Source organism: Condylura cristata, unplaced genomic scaffold (genome assembly GCF_000260355.1).
Source record: "Condylura cristata isolate star-nosed mole 26May11 unplaced genomic scaffold, ConCri1.0 scaffold00009, whole genome shotgun sequence".
Classification (NCBI taxonomy): domain Eukaryota; kingdom Metazoa; phylum Chordata; class Mammalia; order Eulipotyphla; family Talpidae; genus Condylura; species Condylura cristata.
Window position 1 is genome coordinate 24,616,461 of NW_004567110.1, and position 16,058 is coordinate 24,632,518.

The window sequence follows — 16,058 nt, forward strand, 5'->3', positions numbered from 1 at the left end:
CAGAGGTACATGGGATGAGAGGATTCACCAGAGACAGAGTGGGGAGCAGAACAGACAGACTGATGAAGTACACTGCTGAGGGGAGCAGTGGGCAGGTCAGGAGCCGTCTGCCTTGCCATGTGGGTCCCCTCCCTGGCCAGGGATTGAACTCGTGCTGCAGTGGCTGACATAGCTTTATGTGCTACGCTTTAACCCACTGTGTTACCAGGCAGGGCCCTGTTGGGGAGATATTTTAAAAACAAGATCTTGTCCTCATCCTCCACAACAGTAGTAGTAATCATAACAAAGTTACTTTGTTATGCAATAAGCATTAAACAGAATGTCATGCACAGCACAGGTGACCCACTGCGAATCACAGAAGCAGGAAGAAAAGTCTCAGCTGCCTACAGAGCCAGGCAGTTATAAGCCATGACATACATGTTTTCAAGGTAATCACCAGTTTGCAAGTAGAAGGGCTGGATGGTGCCATTGGTCACAAATAGTTCATCTTAACTTACCCAGCAGTTATGGTAACTATCTGTGATAGATAATTGGCTTTAGGAGAAAAGTAAATGTCTCCTTTTGTGCAGAAGCTATTTTGCAATGCAGAGGGAAGCACCTGCTGGAAGCCAGGCTCCTGTTCTCCCACCCAAACAGAGACAGACTCTCTCCCTGGGTGCTCATATTTCAAAGAGATAGCTCCCAGGTCTCCAAAAGATTTTCATGGGTCAAAAAGCTAATAAAATGCCATTTAGTCTTCAAAGGGATTTATATGTCTTTCAAAGAGGGGGAAAAGTACAGGCAGTGACAAGTGTTCAATGCTCAAAACAAAAAGAAGAGGGGACTTGCTCCTTCTATTTTTGGGGAGAAGTGAACCTCTTGTTTTTACTTTGCATATGTCCTGACAGTATGCAATGAATGGCCCTTAAAAAAGGGCCCTCCCTGGTGGCACAACCGGTTAAAACACAGCACTACAAACCTAGCCGCAGCTGCTTCCGCATGAGTTCTATTCCCTGGCCAGGGAGGTGACCCACATGGTGCAGCAGACCTCTCCTGACCCGCCCGCTGCTCCCCTCAGCACTTTGTCAATCTGCCTGTTCTGCGCCCCACTCTGTCTCTGGTGAATGCTCTCACTGCCCCTGCACCTCTGGCCTGTACAGGTCTGTATGCATAAATAATAAATCTTTAAAAATAACGGTGAGCAGAGGTGAGGGGGGGATGGGAGGTGCCATCTCCTGCTTCCTCTGTGGGCTTCATTCTCTTCTGTCTAGCCCTTTCCATCTCTGGCCTCATTTATATTCCCACAATGCCTGCTCCTGACACTCCCGTTTTCTTTCCCCCCACTGCTAGCTCCAAGAGCTTTGATTTCTATTGAGCCCCTGTGGACCTTTCAGATGCAAACAGAAGTCCTCAATGGGCCCCTCACTCTGAAGATCCCCCAGGTCAAGGATGACACAAGATTCTCTCTGCAGCGGGGCACTGTCACAGTTGTTTGGTCACAGAGAAATACATTAGATCCAAACACAATCGTGCCTATGCTTCTTTCCTTAGTGGATCCCTCTCTTCTGTCTGAAAAAAGACCTCTGAGAGCTGCCCAGTCCAGTTGCTGCAGTTTCTTTCCTCTGAAATTGCTACCAATGTCTAACTGTTTTTAACTGCAACTGGGTGGCTTCCCTTTCTAGGTCACTCAAGTGGCCTCTTCCCTAAAGGCGGTGACTACAAGAATGCCTCACTTAACTCAAGACAACTGCTCAAAATCTGGGGCTGGACAGGTGACCTTTGCCCATGCCTTCTTTAGCTGGGCAGGGCCTCTGGGGAAGGGCAGGGCAGTGCTGGACACATATGTTACTGCACCCCTGGCCTCAGGGATCTTCCATGCTGTTCCATTTGTTTCAGCTCTTGTGCCAAGTGGCTGGCTCATGGTGCAGGGCAGGAGAGTTTGTGTTTGGTGATGTGTGACATTGCGGGAGGAGGAAGATGGGCGATACTGTCATTATTTAAAATCTCTTCCACCCACGGAGCTGAGTCACTGGAACGTCACTGCCTGGGATTTTGCATCAGACTCAAAAATACACCTCTGAAGAGCTTTCCACTCTGCTTAGCATGCTGCGCCCTCGCTCAGGCTTCCGGACAGGGAAGGAGAGGTCTTGGGCTGTTGGACTCCCAGTGCCTGAGTCCTCCCTCTGCGCCTCTGGCCACAGACCCCCACCTCACACTCTGGAAAACAAAGATTCTAGGAAGCTGTGAGACTTGACCCAAGGTAGCCAGAGAAGTGCTCAGGCTGGAACCTAGGTTTCCTGCCTCCCACGGCACCCAAATCAACAAGCAAGGAAAAAGGACCTTTAGTCTGAAAACTTAGATCCTCCAAATGCCTCTACCTCAGGCCAGGTGACAGATACACACAACGGCTGAAATGATCTGACCGCCTAACATTTGCTTTCAGGTTTCAGAACAAATCAAACCATTTCTTTTCCCCTTTATAGCTCAGACCACAATGAATATTCTCTCCCTGCCCCTCAATGTCCAAAACAAGAGTCTTCCCATAAAATGCTTGGCTGGTTCCCAGAACTCTGGTGACTCTGCAAGGAAAAGAATGATTTCCCAAGCAGTGAGTTCTAGTGGTTCTAGGAATGCAGCTTTGGGGCCAAGGCAAGCCAGGGGAACAGCCTGATGGGACTCTGGGCAGGTGACTTGACTCAGAACCGGTTACTTAGGTTATTATTACAGGATTTCTTTATGAAGCTTAAGTGAGATCATGTAAAGCATTTAACACAGACTTTGACACTTGCTAATAAGTATCTCCATTACTGTTGATGATAACATCAAGTTCCCATAATGACTTTGTGCTACGCACAGGATAGTGCAAGACATCTTGGATACTGCAAGACATGGCTCTCATCTCACTTTTTAAGTAGCTTTATGCCAGTCTTTAAAGATGTTCTGTGGCAAAGACCTTGGAGTGTGGATCTTAAACTCTACTTTTCTTTAAATGATAGTTTGTTTTTACATTATTTTGTGCCTTTTCCCATCTCAGTTGTAATCCCTGTTGGTGTCCATCACAGAGTCCAGTGCACCCCGCCCCCCATTTCTGATCCCATCCCCCACTCCACCCACATAAAATGTCTCTGGTATGTTGTTCATTATTATTTTTCCCCCTTTATACTCCTGCTATGAGTGAAGCCATCCAGTATTTTTCCTTTTCTTTCTGGTTTACTTCACTAACATGATCCCTTCCAGCTCCATCCATGTTGTTGCAAAAAGCATGTGTTTATCTTTTTTATCACTGAGTAATATTCCATTGTGTATATGTACTACATCTTTTTAATCCAGTCATCTACTTTGGGCATTTGGGCTGCTTCCATGTCTTTCCAATTGTAAATAAAGCAGCGATAAACATGGGGGCGCAAGTGTCTTTTTGAATCAGTGTTTTTGTGTCTTTTGGGTAGAGACCTAGGAGTGGGATTGCTGGGTCATAGGGAAGCTCCATTAAACTCTACTTTTAATCATGCTCCTCAAACTCATCTACAGTTAAAACATTTATTTTTCCATTTGTCGTGTGGGTGACTGGAGCCCCCTATTGTCGGAGGAGGCCCAATGATGTGGTTTTCATACGAACTCCTGGGAACCAGCTGTGAGGAGCCCTTGTTGCATGAGAACAGGTCCTATCCAGAGAAGAACAGAAGAAATCCGGCCCCCCTCATAGGCGCTGGCATGCTCTCCAAAGGTGGGATTAATTCTTACTTCCAGAGTAGTCTGCCGTCCCCTTCCCAGCAAGAAAAGCAAAGCATTCTCTTTTCCTCCTTGCAGAGTCCAGCCTCCTCTTGCTGCACCTCTGACCTGAGGTGTGTCCGAGGGCCTTTGCTTCATTGCCCCCATATTCAGAGGCTTCACTGTCCTCTGCCCTGGGACAGAGTCTGCGGGCCTCCCCAGCTGCCTGCCCTCTAAAAAGTTCTAAAGCAGGCAGCAGAAGGATCTAGTCACATGATGTTTGCAAGGGGTGAAGTGGGGATGCACCATCTGCCAGAGTGGCTGCCCAGAACTCGCACTGCTCACGAGCAGCTAGCTACTCAAGTGAAAGGTCCAAGGACGTATGTTTGACCATTTGGGAATGATAATACTCCATTTATATAGCATTCTGCTAGGCCCAGTTCTAAACACATTAGGGGTGTTAACACTTCAGTTCTGGCCTCAGGCCCCAGCGTGAACAGAATCTGGCTTCCTTCCAAGTCCTGGGGTGAGGAAGCATGCTAGTAAGAAGCTGGGAGGTCTGCAGTCTTGAAACCCCTCCTTGCCTTCTACTTCACTGCAGTTCAGTTCTGGTCCTTCAGAACTCAGGTGCCCACCCCCTCCTCGCCACGCCCAGATTTTCCTGCAGCTCCTGGTCTCCTGCCCCAGCGCCATCCCCAGTGGCCCTGCGGCTGACCTGAGGTGGTGGCCACCTTCATGTCCTCTGTGCCCATTAGGGCAGAAAGGCCCTCAGCCCACAAGGGCAGGTCAGCAATGGCCCCCTGACCTGGAGAATCAAAGGTCCTTGAGTCCTTTCAATATCAATAAAGAAAAGAAAAGAAACATGAGCTTTTTTCAGAGTCAGATTATTTTCTGGCATCTGATCTCCTCGCTCTCTGCTGTGGGGGGTGAGTGATACCAACAAGATACAAAGGGAGAGGAAGGTGGGCTATTCTGTGAAGAGTCAGCTGGCAGTGTATGACCCAGCTGGTCTGTCACCTATCGGCTGTGCCCCGGTCCCACTAAGCAAGACATACAAGGTCATGATCATATAATAAGCCCAGACGGCTCCTAGTCCGTCACCTCAGACCCCGCCATCAGAGCTATCACTGGGAAAATAGCATGAGAAGTGACTTCAAAAATGAAGGTTTTTTCCCCCCAAATTTGTGTCTAGTCACCAATCTAAGTAGAATACCTCAAACTGTTATTTGAGAATTACTCTCAAAGAATAATATGGACTAAAAGTAGAACTTGATTTGTTTTTTTTTCCTGTTTATTTTTCTCTATATATAATTTACAACATTATTCATTTTTGTATAATGTAAACTTTTTCATCATGGAATTCCACCATCGAGTTACCCATGAGACATCACCAAAGTCCCTTGTGCTCTTCCCACCCATTTTAATCCCTCTTCCAACCCCCTTCCCTGCTGAATGTCTCCAATTTATAGTTGCCTGTTCTTGCTAGTTTTGTCTCTCCACCCCCCAACCCCGGATCCTTTACTTAGTCCCTATATTTCTCTTGTAAGTGAAAGAGCTTACCTCTGAGAGTGCCTGTCATGGGATTTACTTCAGCTGTACATGAGGCATGACTGGTTTTGACTTTCCTGTTTAGGACTCACTATCTAAGCATCTAACAGCAGAACATTGCTTCTCTAAGTAAACAAGAGACTAGAAAAATCTGATCATCTATATCTAGTTCCATTTCCTTTTCTAGTGAAAAGAAAATAGCACAAGTACTTGGAGTATAAGGGTGAATAACTGAGTACACCTAACAAGATTGACTTAGAGAATGAAAACAGAACACTAAATAGGCCATTAAAAAATAATCATCTCAGGCCCTCCCTGGTGGCGCACTGGGTTAAAGCTCAGCACAGCGAAGCTGTCCTCAGCCACTGCAGCATGCGTTCAGCCAGGGGGTGACCCACATGGCTCAGCAGACCTCTCCTGTCTCACCTGCTGCTCCCCTCAGCAGTGTATTTTGTTGATCTGCCTGTTCTGCTCCCCACGGTCTCTGGTGAATCCTCTCACCACCCCTGCACCTCTGGTCTGTACCCCAGTTCTGTATGCACAAATAAATAAATCTTTAAAAAATAGTAACACACACATCTCACACACACATCATCTAATGTGTTCTAAACAACACAGTTAATGGGAGGAGAGTGAATCTTTAAGCTTCACCTTTTGTGGAAAACAAAAATGACATAACTTAAATGAATTTGGCTTTAAACATATTGGAATATGACTGTGTCTCCTTCATTCCCTCACCCTGAGGATCCCCCAGCTCCACAATGAGAGTTCTGCACTGCAGTGAACCCACTGACAGCTAACAGCACCGAGAGGATGGGGCTGAGGATCAGGCAGAGAAGCACGAGATGGCACAGTTCGGTGTCCTTGTTTAATGTGTGTGCAGTTCAGACATTTCTCTTATTCTATGTAATGAATATAATTTACTAGCCTGGCAAGTTTAAGTATTATATAACTATAATGTTGCACAACACAAATTACAGACACGATTTCAGACATTTCACCTTCTGAATTCTTCCATCTCTGTGCTACATCTTGACCCTTTATTGACAAATCCAAAATCCTCCTGACTCTGAATGGATTTTGCAATACATTTTTTGCAATAGAAAAGGCTGAAAAAATTTCAACAGGCTGTTCAGTTGCTGGCTGGCTAGTTTTCTCATTAAGTCACAAAGGAAGGGGGCCCTTTACAACCAAGAAGTCTCTTGAATAGTTTGATAATCAGAGAGACTCCTTGACCCTGCTAAGGAGCAGATTAAATTCCTACACCAGTGTTTAAGATTTCCTTTGGTTGCAAGGAACTTATTGGAAAAAAAAAAGGCAAAAACAAATCTGGACTGCTTGGCTTTTTTTTTTTTACCCCTTCAGTATTTAATTATTCAAGTTACTATACTATAGAAACACAAAAGAAAAAATTCAGTTTTGTTTAACAGCCTCACAAAGTCAGAGAAAAGTTTAAATTAAGTTTGAGGGCCACATGCCATAGTAAGAAACGCACTTAACATCACACTTCCACAAAATACTATATACCTAAAATAGAAACCAATTCATGGTTTCTATTTTATTGTGTACTGCTCTGTTGATTTCTATTTTCTTTCCTTCCTCCATTTGTCCATCTTTCCTTAAAAAAAACATTGCCACAAGAAAAAGGAACTCCCCTGCACTGCTGGTGGAAATGCAAACTAGTACAACCACTATGGAAAACTGTTTGGAGGTTCCTCAAACTGCTAAACATGAAGCTTCCCTATGACCCAGCAATCCCAACCCTAGGTATCCACCTAAAAGACACAAAAGCACTGATTCAAAAAGATACCTGTACCCCAATGTTTATTGCTGCTTTATTTACAATTGGAAAGACATGGAAACAGACCAAATACCCAAAAGTAGATGACTGGATTAAAAAGATGTGGTACGTATATACAATGGAATATTACTCAGCAATCAAAAATGATAAACCTTTTGCAGCAACATGGGTGGAGCTGGAAAAGATCATCCTTAGTGAAATAAGCCAGAAAGAAAAGGAAAAATACTGATGGTTTCACTCATAGCAGGAGTATAATGGACCATGTGAGAAAATAGTAATAATGAACAGTTATATACCAGAGACATTTTATGGGGGTGGAGTGGGGAAATGGGATCAGAAACAGTTGGGGGAGGGAAGTGCACTGTACTATGGTGATGGCACATGGGTGATTTGATGATGGGAAGCCCACGGGGATTACAACGGAGATGGAAAAAGGCACAAAATGATGTAAAAATAAACTATTATTTTTTAAAAAAATCTCCACAAAGTGCTGCTTGAAAACCCCCCTCTGCCCTCACCCCCCCCCCACACACACACACGTTTCACAACTTCCTCATGAATGGAAGCCTTGGAAAACTCTGGATTAAAGTGGCGATTATAAATCAACAAGGATTAACACAAAGGTTATCTTTAAAGTCACTTATAATACTGGTGCTAAGGGGATAAAGCTCGTTCCCATATTGTAGACTAAACGGGAATAACAGGCTTTTGTGGAATCTTATTACTTCTACCTTATTTAAACAACAACAAAATCTATTTTAATTAAAATGATAATGCTGGACTTGAATAGGGTCTCAATGAAGAAATGCACACCTTTAGCTAAAGTAAAAGTCCTCCCACCTGTGTTTCTGCTCAACCAAGACTCTCTGGCTTTGTAAGCATTTACATACACATGGATCTACATAAAAAGATGGAGTTTTAATAATCTAGTCACTACTGTAATGTGTTCAACTTTTTTTCATATACTAACTTGAATAACATTAATTGAACGTGTGTACAATTATATCTACTAAGCATATTTTTCATTTTAATATAATAGTTTACTTTTACATCATTTTGTGCCTTTTCCATCTCAGTTATAATCCCCATGGGCTTCCCAGCACCAAACCACCCGTGTGCCATCACCATAGTCCAATGCATTTCTTTCCCCGCTCCCCCCAGCCCCCATATTTTGATCCCATTTCATACTCCACCCCTGGTGGAGGTCTCTGATATATAGTTGTTCATTATTATTTCCCACCCACCCCACCCCCCGTTCCTTTATGCTCCTGCTATGATTGAAACCATCTGGTATTTTTTCTTTTTTGTTTCTTTCTGGCTAGGCACATTTTTTTGAAAAAGACTTATTTATTTATGCATACAAGAACTGAGGTTCAGGCCAGATATGGGGAAGTGAGAGGATTCATCAGAGACAGAGTGGGAAGCAGAACAGGTGGATTGACTGAAGTGCACTGCTGAGGGGAGCAGCAGGTGGGTCAGGAGAGGTCTGCTGAGCCATGTGGGTCACCTCCCTGGCCAGGGATTGAAATCATGCTACAGTGGCAATGGATCGCTTCATAGTGCTGCTCTTTAACCCACTGCACCACCAGGGAGGGCACATTTATTCACATGCTTTTAGAGATTTATGAAAATGCCAAGTTAGAGAGTAAATTGATTAGAAAATAACACTTCTGAATGTTTAACAATTGCCAGGATTCCTTGCCTATAAACTTGAATCCTCTTATACTCAAAATACTTTTTTCTTCTCTGATTTGTATTCTCTTCCATGGCAAGTTTTCTGTTTGTTGAGACCAGTGCCTCTTGATCACCATGTGGATTTTCCTTGACACTGGGGGATTCCTGGCTGCTCATTTTCGAACTTGTGTGTCCCTCTGGGTGTCCATGAACAATGCGCCTGATCAGGGCACTCCCCCAGACTAGGCAGAAGGGCGAGAGGTCGGAGTCCAGAACCTGCCTCCCTCCTCCCCACCACATGTGTACAAGCGCTCCCTAGGAGCAGACACCTCTCTGCCTACAGCCAGACACTGAATAAATATTCCTTCCTCACTCACCTAAAGGTGTACACCCTACAACCGAAACTACATGCCGACTACAAGAGGGGCTCCCCTAAGTGGTAGGGGCCACTGACCCTGATAAACTCCAGAGAGATTCCGGACAAGCGCCACACATAGTGTGATGTCAGTCAGCAAAAAAAAATTTCAGTACAGGTACGAAGATAGAGGTACATTATGATGACATGTGCTGCGGCAACCCCACCTTCACCCATTGCACTAGTCAGAAGGGACGTTGTCTCAAACCCAACTCTGCCAAGGCAAATCAGGCAATGTACTGGCTTGTCTAACCTGAAAGTCAGGGGCACAGTGGCCTTGGCCGTTCAGACGCAGGAGGCAGCAGGAGGCAGGAGCTCACGTAGGCCGGCAGGGTCTGTCGCTTTCCTTTTTCTTTGGTCTGCTTTGATCTGGTGGTCTCATTCATTGGCAGGCGCCCTCCTACTCTGTTAATCCATCTCTGGCTCTGGGCTAATGTTCGTTCAGGCATCTGTCCTATGGGAGGAGAGAGGCCTGTTTCTCTCCAGTAACCCAGGAACCCCACGATGGTCTTACTGGCCAGGCAGAGGCTAGGTCCCTGGTCCATCACTTCAGCCGCCTGGCCAGCTGGGCCTACAAGCCATACCGAGGACAGGGCAATTCCCCTGAGGGCATTCAGGGTACTCGAAGGAAGAGGACCAGATCTGGGCTGGCAGAACCACCACGAGCCTTACTTGGTTCTCCACATACAAGAGTTACTGCCAGGTATCATAGAAACAAGATTCTTTGGAAAATAGCGATGACAGATAAGTCAAGGAAAGAAGTAATGTTGAGAGTGGTAACAGGTGTGTCGGGCAGAACACAGGCTCCTCAAAGGTGTTCACAAAATATTCCCTGGGGGCATATATCTTACCTGGCAAGAAGGGCTTCGGATGTGATTCAAGTCGTGTGGCTTGAGTGGGGAGATGGCCCCAGTCACCCAATGTGTGTCACCTTAAAGGGGCTTGTAAGGAGGAGAGGGTGGCAGAAGGGTGGGCTAGGAGTTACAGCATGAAGGGATTTGAGGTCTGCTTGCAGGTTCTGAGTCTGGAGCCACGTACAAGGGCCGGAGAGAGATGATGAAATGCTAATAAGGAACAGCCAGCAAGGAAATTGAGAACCGAGTCTGACAGCCTCATGAATAGCCCAAGTAGGCAAAAAACCAGGTCCCCCTACAGCCTCCACCACCTGGGCTGTACCCTACCTTAGAATGCTGCTTCCTGGCCATGCCACGGAGGGTTGAGGGCAGCTGTAGCGTTGGTAGAAGGGAGAAGAGGTGAGCCCCCCAGAGAGAGCTATTATTTTCTGAGTGTCCAGTCTCTGTCAGAAAGAAGTGCTCAGCTTCTCAGTCAGTGGTTACAAATACTCTAATGGCCCTCCCTGGTGGCACAGCGGGTTAAAGCACAGCACAAAGAAACTTAAACCACTTCTGCATGAGTTCGATTCCCGCCTGCCCCGGAGGTGACCACATGGCGCGGCAGACCTCTCCTGACCCGCCCGCTGCTCCCCTCAGCAGTGTACTTCGTTGATCTGCCTGTTCTGCTCCCCATTCTCTCTCTCTGTTGAATCCTCTCACCCTCTGCATCTCTGACCTGTACCCCAATTCTGTACAAATAAATAAATAAATCTTTAAAAAAAAAAATAAATACTCTATTGCAGAGAGCACTCATCTATTTAGAGATTGGGAAGCCTGGCTGGCTTGCCTGAGATCATGCAGCCACTAACTGGGCAAACTGGGACCTTAATTAGATCCCCCATCAAAAGCCAGACTTCAAAACCTATGCTTTTAACTCACTATGCATAATGCACAGGAAAGAACAGAATAAGAGCTATTATAGACATATGAGGCTGGAATTTGGTGGCTAAATAAAAGTATAAAAGATCAAGATGGAAGGGAGAGGTCTCTGCTTGACTAGGTGTGTGCTGACATGCAGGTACAGAGATCAAGTGCTTCTCAACCAGGGGCAGCTCCATGCCTTGGGGGCATTTGGAAAGGGTGTGTGTGTGTGTGTGTGTGTGTGTGTGTGTGTGTACATTGTGTGGGGGCTGTTTTGGATGTTCCTGTGCTAAATACACTTTATGGCACAGGACAGTCCCACTCAACACAACTGTCACACCCCAAATGCCAAGAGCACCTCTTCTGACAAATACCAAAGACCATCAAAAGGCCAGTTGCCTGCCAGACTAGCAAGACATGGGAAGAAGAGGCAGAGACTTCAAGAAATAGATACCAGAATCCACAGAACAGACAGGATGCCATGAAGGAGCGCTCACAATTAAGAGAGCATTTTGAAAAACCATTCCAAGAAAGGAACATCAAGGTGTGATCTCTGAGGGGTGGAAGCAGTGTAGCCTGGACTCTGGTGAGAGTGCCCCCAGCCGACCTGCTAATCAGCAGCCTGGGAGGGACCCATAACATTGGAGGAAACTGTGCAAGAAAGGAGAGGAAATGAGAGCCTGTGGAGAGGAGTGGTTGGTGGGGGCAAAGCCGTGGAGGGAAGGGGAGCAGTCAGCCCATCCAGATGCCTTCACCTTGACCAGAAAGTGGTTCCACGGGTTGAGGACTGGTATGGGGCTAAAAAGAAAAGTGCTAAAAGATTGGACAGAAAAGGGAGAGGAGGAGCCAGAAGAATGAAAGCACAGCATGCATGAAACAAGTGTGAAGGGGGAAAATAAACAGGAAAGAAGAGAAAATGGTGGAGTGAAAGGGCCAGAGGCCTGGACCCTGGGCGCACAGCAGGGGACAGCCAGGTGGAAATGTGGGAGGGGTGGGGGTAGGGGGGGAAGGAGCAGGGAAATGCTGATGGGAAGACAGCAGACTTCTGTGGAGAATGAAAAAGTGATCCAAGACCACTTGAAAACAAAACACCGTTAAAGGAGATAGACCCAAGATAGAACACCAGAGTGGTGCAAAGCTTAAAATATGCCAGAGTTATGAACTGAGATTTCAGCCCTTTTTCTTTGGGCACATATTCTATATATATTAAGCAAAAAATTACCCACAGCCTAGGACTGAGTTATGTGGTTACTGAGAAAGCGAGAGCTGCCTGTGACAGTTTAATTTTATGAGCCAACTTGACTGAGTCAGAGTGCCTAGAGTTCACCAAACACTCTGTGTGTTCCTGTGAGGGTACTTTTGCATGAAATTAACATTTAAATTGGTGAACTTGAGTAAGCAGATTGCATTCCCCTGGTGGGTAGCCACATCCGAATCAGATGAAGGCCTGCTTAGAATAAAGGGCTGACAGGCCCAAGGAAGAGAGTATTCTCCTGCCTGGCGGCCTTTTGAGTGGGACACTGACTCTTCCAAGTTCTGCAGCAGTTTCTGGTGTTTGGAGTCAAGTTGGGACATTAGTTGTGGAGATCTCCAGCCCCTGTAATGGTATGGATTAACATATTATGATAAATTCTATATACAATAAATTCCAGCATATCATAGTAAATTCCACACACACACACATGCACACACACACACACACACACATATTCCACATATCATACTGGTTCTATTTCTCAGGAGAACCCTGAAATACACTGCCCACTGCAGGACTTCATCACTTATTCCCAACTTCAGAACGGATTTGAAAGAGCTGCTTGGAGAAGCTTCAGGCAAGTTGGCTTTGCTTTAATCAGCTGTCCTTACAGCAGCAGAAGCAGATTCATTAGACAGGTTCTGAAATGAAAGAGAAAAAAGGAAGAAAATACGCAGAAGAAACACCAAGGTGAAGGTGAAATCAAAACGTTAGAAGCAAAATTCTGACCACAACTAATTAAGAAGTAAAGGCTCAGGGGTAAACTAGGAAACCACAACAAAAGACAACAGAATAAACAGTGGCAGCCAAGAAAAAGGGAAAAGAAGTCTAATAAACCTGACTGGCCTTCCAGTTTTACCAGGAGAGTTTGAGTTTTGGAAACTGATTAAACGTGAACAACGACGTGTAGCTCAGCGGAGCTGGAGAGCTGACCCCCCCAGCAGAGGGGTTGAGCTGTGTGTCTGGGTGTAAAGATAAGAGCTTTCCAAAGAATTTATTTCAGAAAAGAAATCCTGACAGAAGGGCAAGCAGCCAATTAAAATCTGGGAAACTCTAACTACGGAAAGTTTGATGCTTCCTTTCAACATAAGTACCCAATTACACGGGCCCCACTCCAGGACCAACACCAACACTTCACAAGCAATAGATTCGTACACGCTAGTGTTCATGCTTCTCCCAAGCTGCAGTATTCCCTGGAAATGCTGTTAGAGCAGAGTCAAACAAAAACCCTAAATGACTTAAGAGGCAAGAGAGAAGGTAGAATGATGATGATTTACATGATAGATTTACACTCCTGGCAAGTTAATGAGATCATAGCCTTGGTCTCAGAAAAAGGCTCCACAGTCTGAAGCAAAAAGGCCCATGAAGTGTCACCTCTAAGGCCCATGAAGTGAGAAACGCTGACATACAGTGAGGACAGCAGGGTTTTCCCCAACCCCAAAACAATGCTGTCCTATGTAGGCTGCTACCAAAGGACCACTGTGAGCTAGCACATGGCTACAGAATTAGCCAGTTATGTATCCAGTCTGATTTAAAATGTCAACAGCTCTGATGGCTATGATTTCAAAGACATCAGGGCAGTTGCGAAAGAAATCAGTAATTAGTTCATAAATGACTAAATTCTTCCTGGATCTTTATGGATTTGCTTGCAAAACACTCTCAGTCGTGACAGGGGAGAGCTCCCCAGAGTCCATCACACTGCCTGGCACAGCCGATGCTCAATAAATCCATCACTGGGAGAACCCAGTGCCGACGACACATATGCCAAAGACAAGTGAGGGCTGAGGGTTACCAACACGTGAGGAAGACACTGGCCACAGGGACCTTGAAACACCTAAGTCAGACCCTACACTAGGTCCCCTTGTTAACTGGGACAAGAACCTAGGTTCACCATGGTTTGTAAGCCTGTGCCTCACTTACTGTCTGTTGTACTTTTAGACCCTCACAAAGTGCTGCCATGCCCACCTATTACTCAAAAGACTCTGAGCTTTCTCCTTTTCTTGAAGGGGAGGGGTCTTTGCATTAGCTGCTTCTTCAGTCAGGGAAATTCTTGCCCTAGTTCTTCACATGACTGGCATCTTCTAGCATAACTCCCCATTCCATCTGAAGCAGCTCCCTCCAACCTTTCAGGGCCAGGTCTCAGGATCACCTCACAAGTTCAGGGGGTGAAAGACCTTGTTTATTGTGAGTCTGTGAATGTCAACAACTGGCAGGGAGGTTCCATGCAAGCAGGCTCCTTTTCCTCATTTCAGTGCTCTTGTCCCAGACCCAGGTGCTCAGCAAAGAGCATTTGCTGAGAGTAGGAGAAATCTGTCCTCAAGGAGCTCACGTGCCTTTCATAAATGTTTGCTGACTGAGTGAACGGCTGCTCAGTAGTCGGTGACCACGTGCTAAAACCACAGAAAGAAATCATCAGACCGGTGCAGCCTCAGTCAATTCATCATTTCTTCGGACTCCGAGAATGACGTGACAACCGGTGAGGAGGGGTCCCTGAAACAGATATGTGACGTGGAAATGGAGGAGGTGGGAAGACAGCTGCACCTCAGTCTGACTGGGAAGACAGAGTGGCACAAATGAAAACACAAAAATAGAAAGAAACTGACAGGAAAAGAGGGTCATAAAATCTCAGCAAAGGTAGCAGGAGTAAGGAAAGGAGAAGCACCCACAGCACAGGCTTGCTCCGGGTCTTTTATAAAACGGAACCCAGTTCTTAAAAACTATGTTGACATAAACATAAGCCAAGAATTGAGAGCATTTGTAGAAAGGTTGATATAATTTGGTAGGTTTTTTTAATTGAGAAAAAATTCACACATCACAATGATCATCATCTTTAAAGTATACAATTCGGTGGTTTTGTATATTCACAAAGTTCTGCACATCACCATTATCTAATCCCAGAACATTTTTATTTCCCCCCAAAAGAAACCCTCGACCTATTTCCTATCTTCCCCAAATCCTTCTCTCTCTTTTCTGTCTATAGTATGGATCTGATTTGCCTATTGCTGACATTCTACATAAATGAAATTGTATATGTGACCTTTTGTGTCTGGCTTCTTTCATTTAGCTTAATGTTTGCAAGGCCGATCCTTGTTGTGCCATGAATCAGTATTTCATTCCTTTTTATGGCTAAATAATATTCCATTGTGCAGCTGTACCACATTTATCCATTCGTTCCTCATCAGTTCAGGGGCACCTGGTTGTATTCACTTTGGGGCTTTATAAAGCTGCTCTGCATCTTTGTGAACATGTTCTTATGTGGCTGTGTGTTTTCAATTCTCTTGGGTAGACGTGGCAATGCATGGCCAGTCCTCTGATGTTGGTAGGCTTTTTAAGGGGGAAAATTTGCCTTCTAAATATGTATAGTTAAAGGGAAACTCATTTTAATTTATGTAAGATCATAAAAGGCAAGAAGCAAAAAGAGAAAAGTAGCATTAAAAAAAGGGTAACACTAACAATAAAAATAGTAGTTGTTGAACCCCTCTTCTGTGCCACGTACCTTGCTGGAAATTTTGCACATACCATGAGATTTAACCCTCACAATAATACTATACTGATATCATAATTATCCCTCTTCTACAGATGAGTAAATGAGTTTAGACCCAGGATACCAGGCTGCGCAAGGTCACACTTGGAGAGATAACAGACCTGACCCTGAAAGGTCAGGAGACAGGAGAGAAAAGCAGATCACTGAGGCACACCTAGTAACACACATGATCCAAGTTACCCCATCAAAGAGACTTTGGTCAAATTAAAAAAATAAACATTATGTTTTTTGCAGCAATATGGATGGAGCTGGAAAAGATTATGCTTAGTGAGATAAGCCAGAAAGAAAAAGAAAAATACTGGATGGTTCTGTTCATAGGAGTATAATGGACCAGGTAAGAAAATAATAATGAACAGCTATATACAAGAGACATTTTGTGG

General features: G+C 45.1%; 1 long non-coding RNA gene across 1 annotated transcript in view; it reads right to left on the bottom strand.

The window, feature by feature from the left end:
• Nucleotides 1-10,483, bottom strand: part of LOC105853439 — a 14,239-nt gene extending 3,756 nt beyond the window's left edge. Inside the window, exons 1-2 of the long non-coding RNA XR_001145287.1 lie at nt 10,307-10,483; nt 9,379-9,579 (exon numbers count right to left, since the gene is read on the bottom strand). This is a non-coding gene — a long non-coding RNA (uncharacterized LOC105853439). The remainder of the gene's footprint in view (nt 1-9,378; nt 9,580-10,306) is intronic.
• Nucleotides 10,484-16,058: the final 5,575 nt, after the last annotated feature.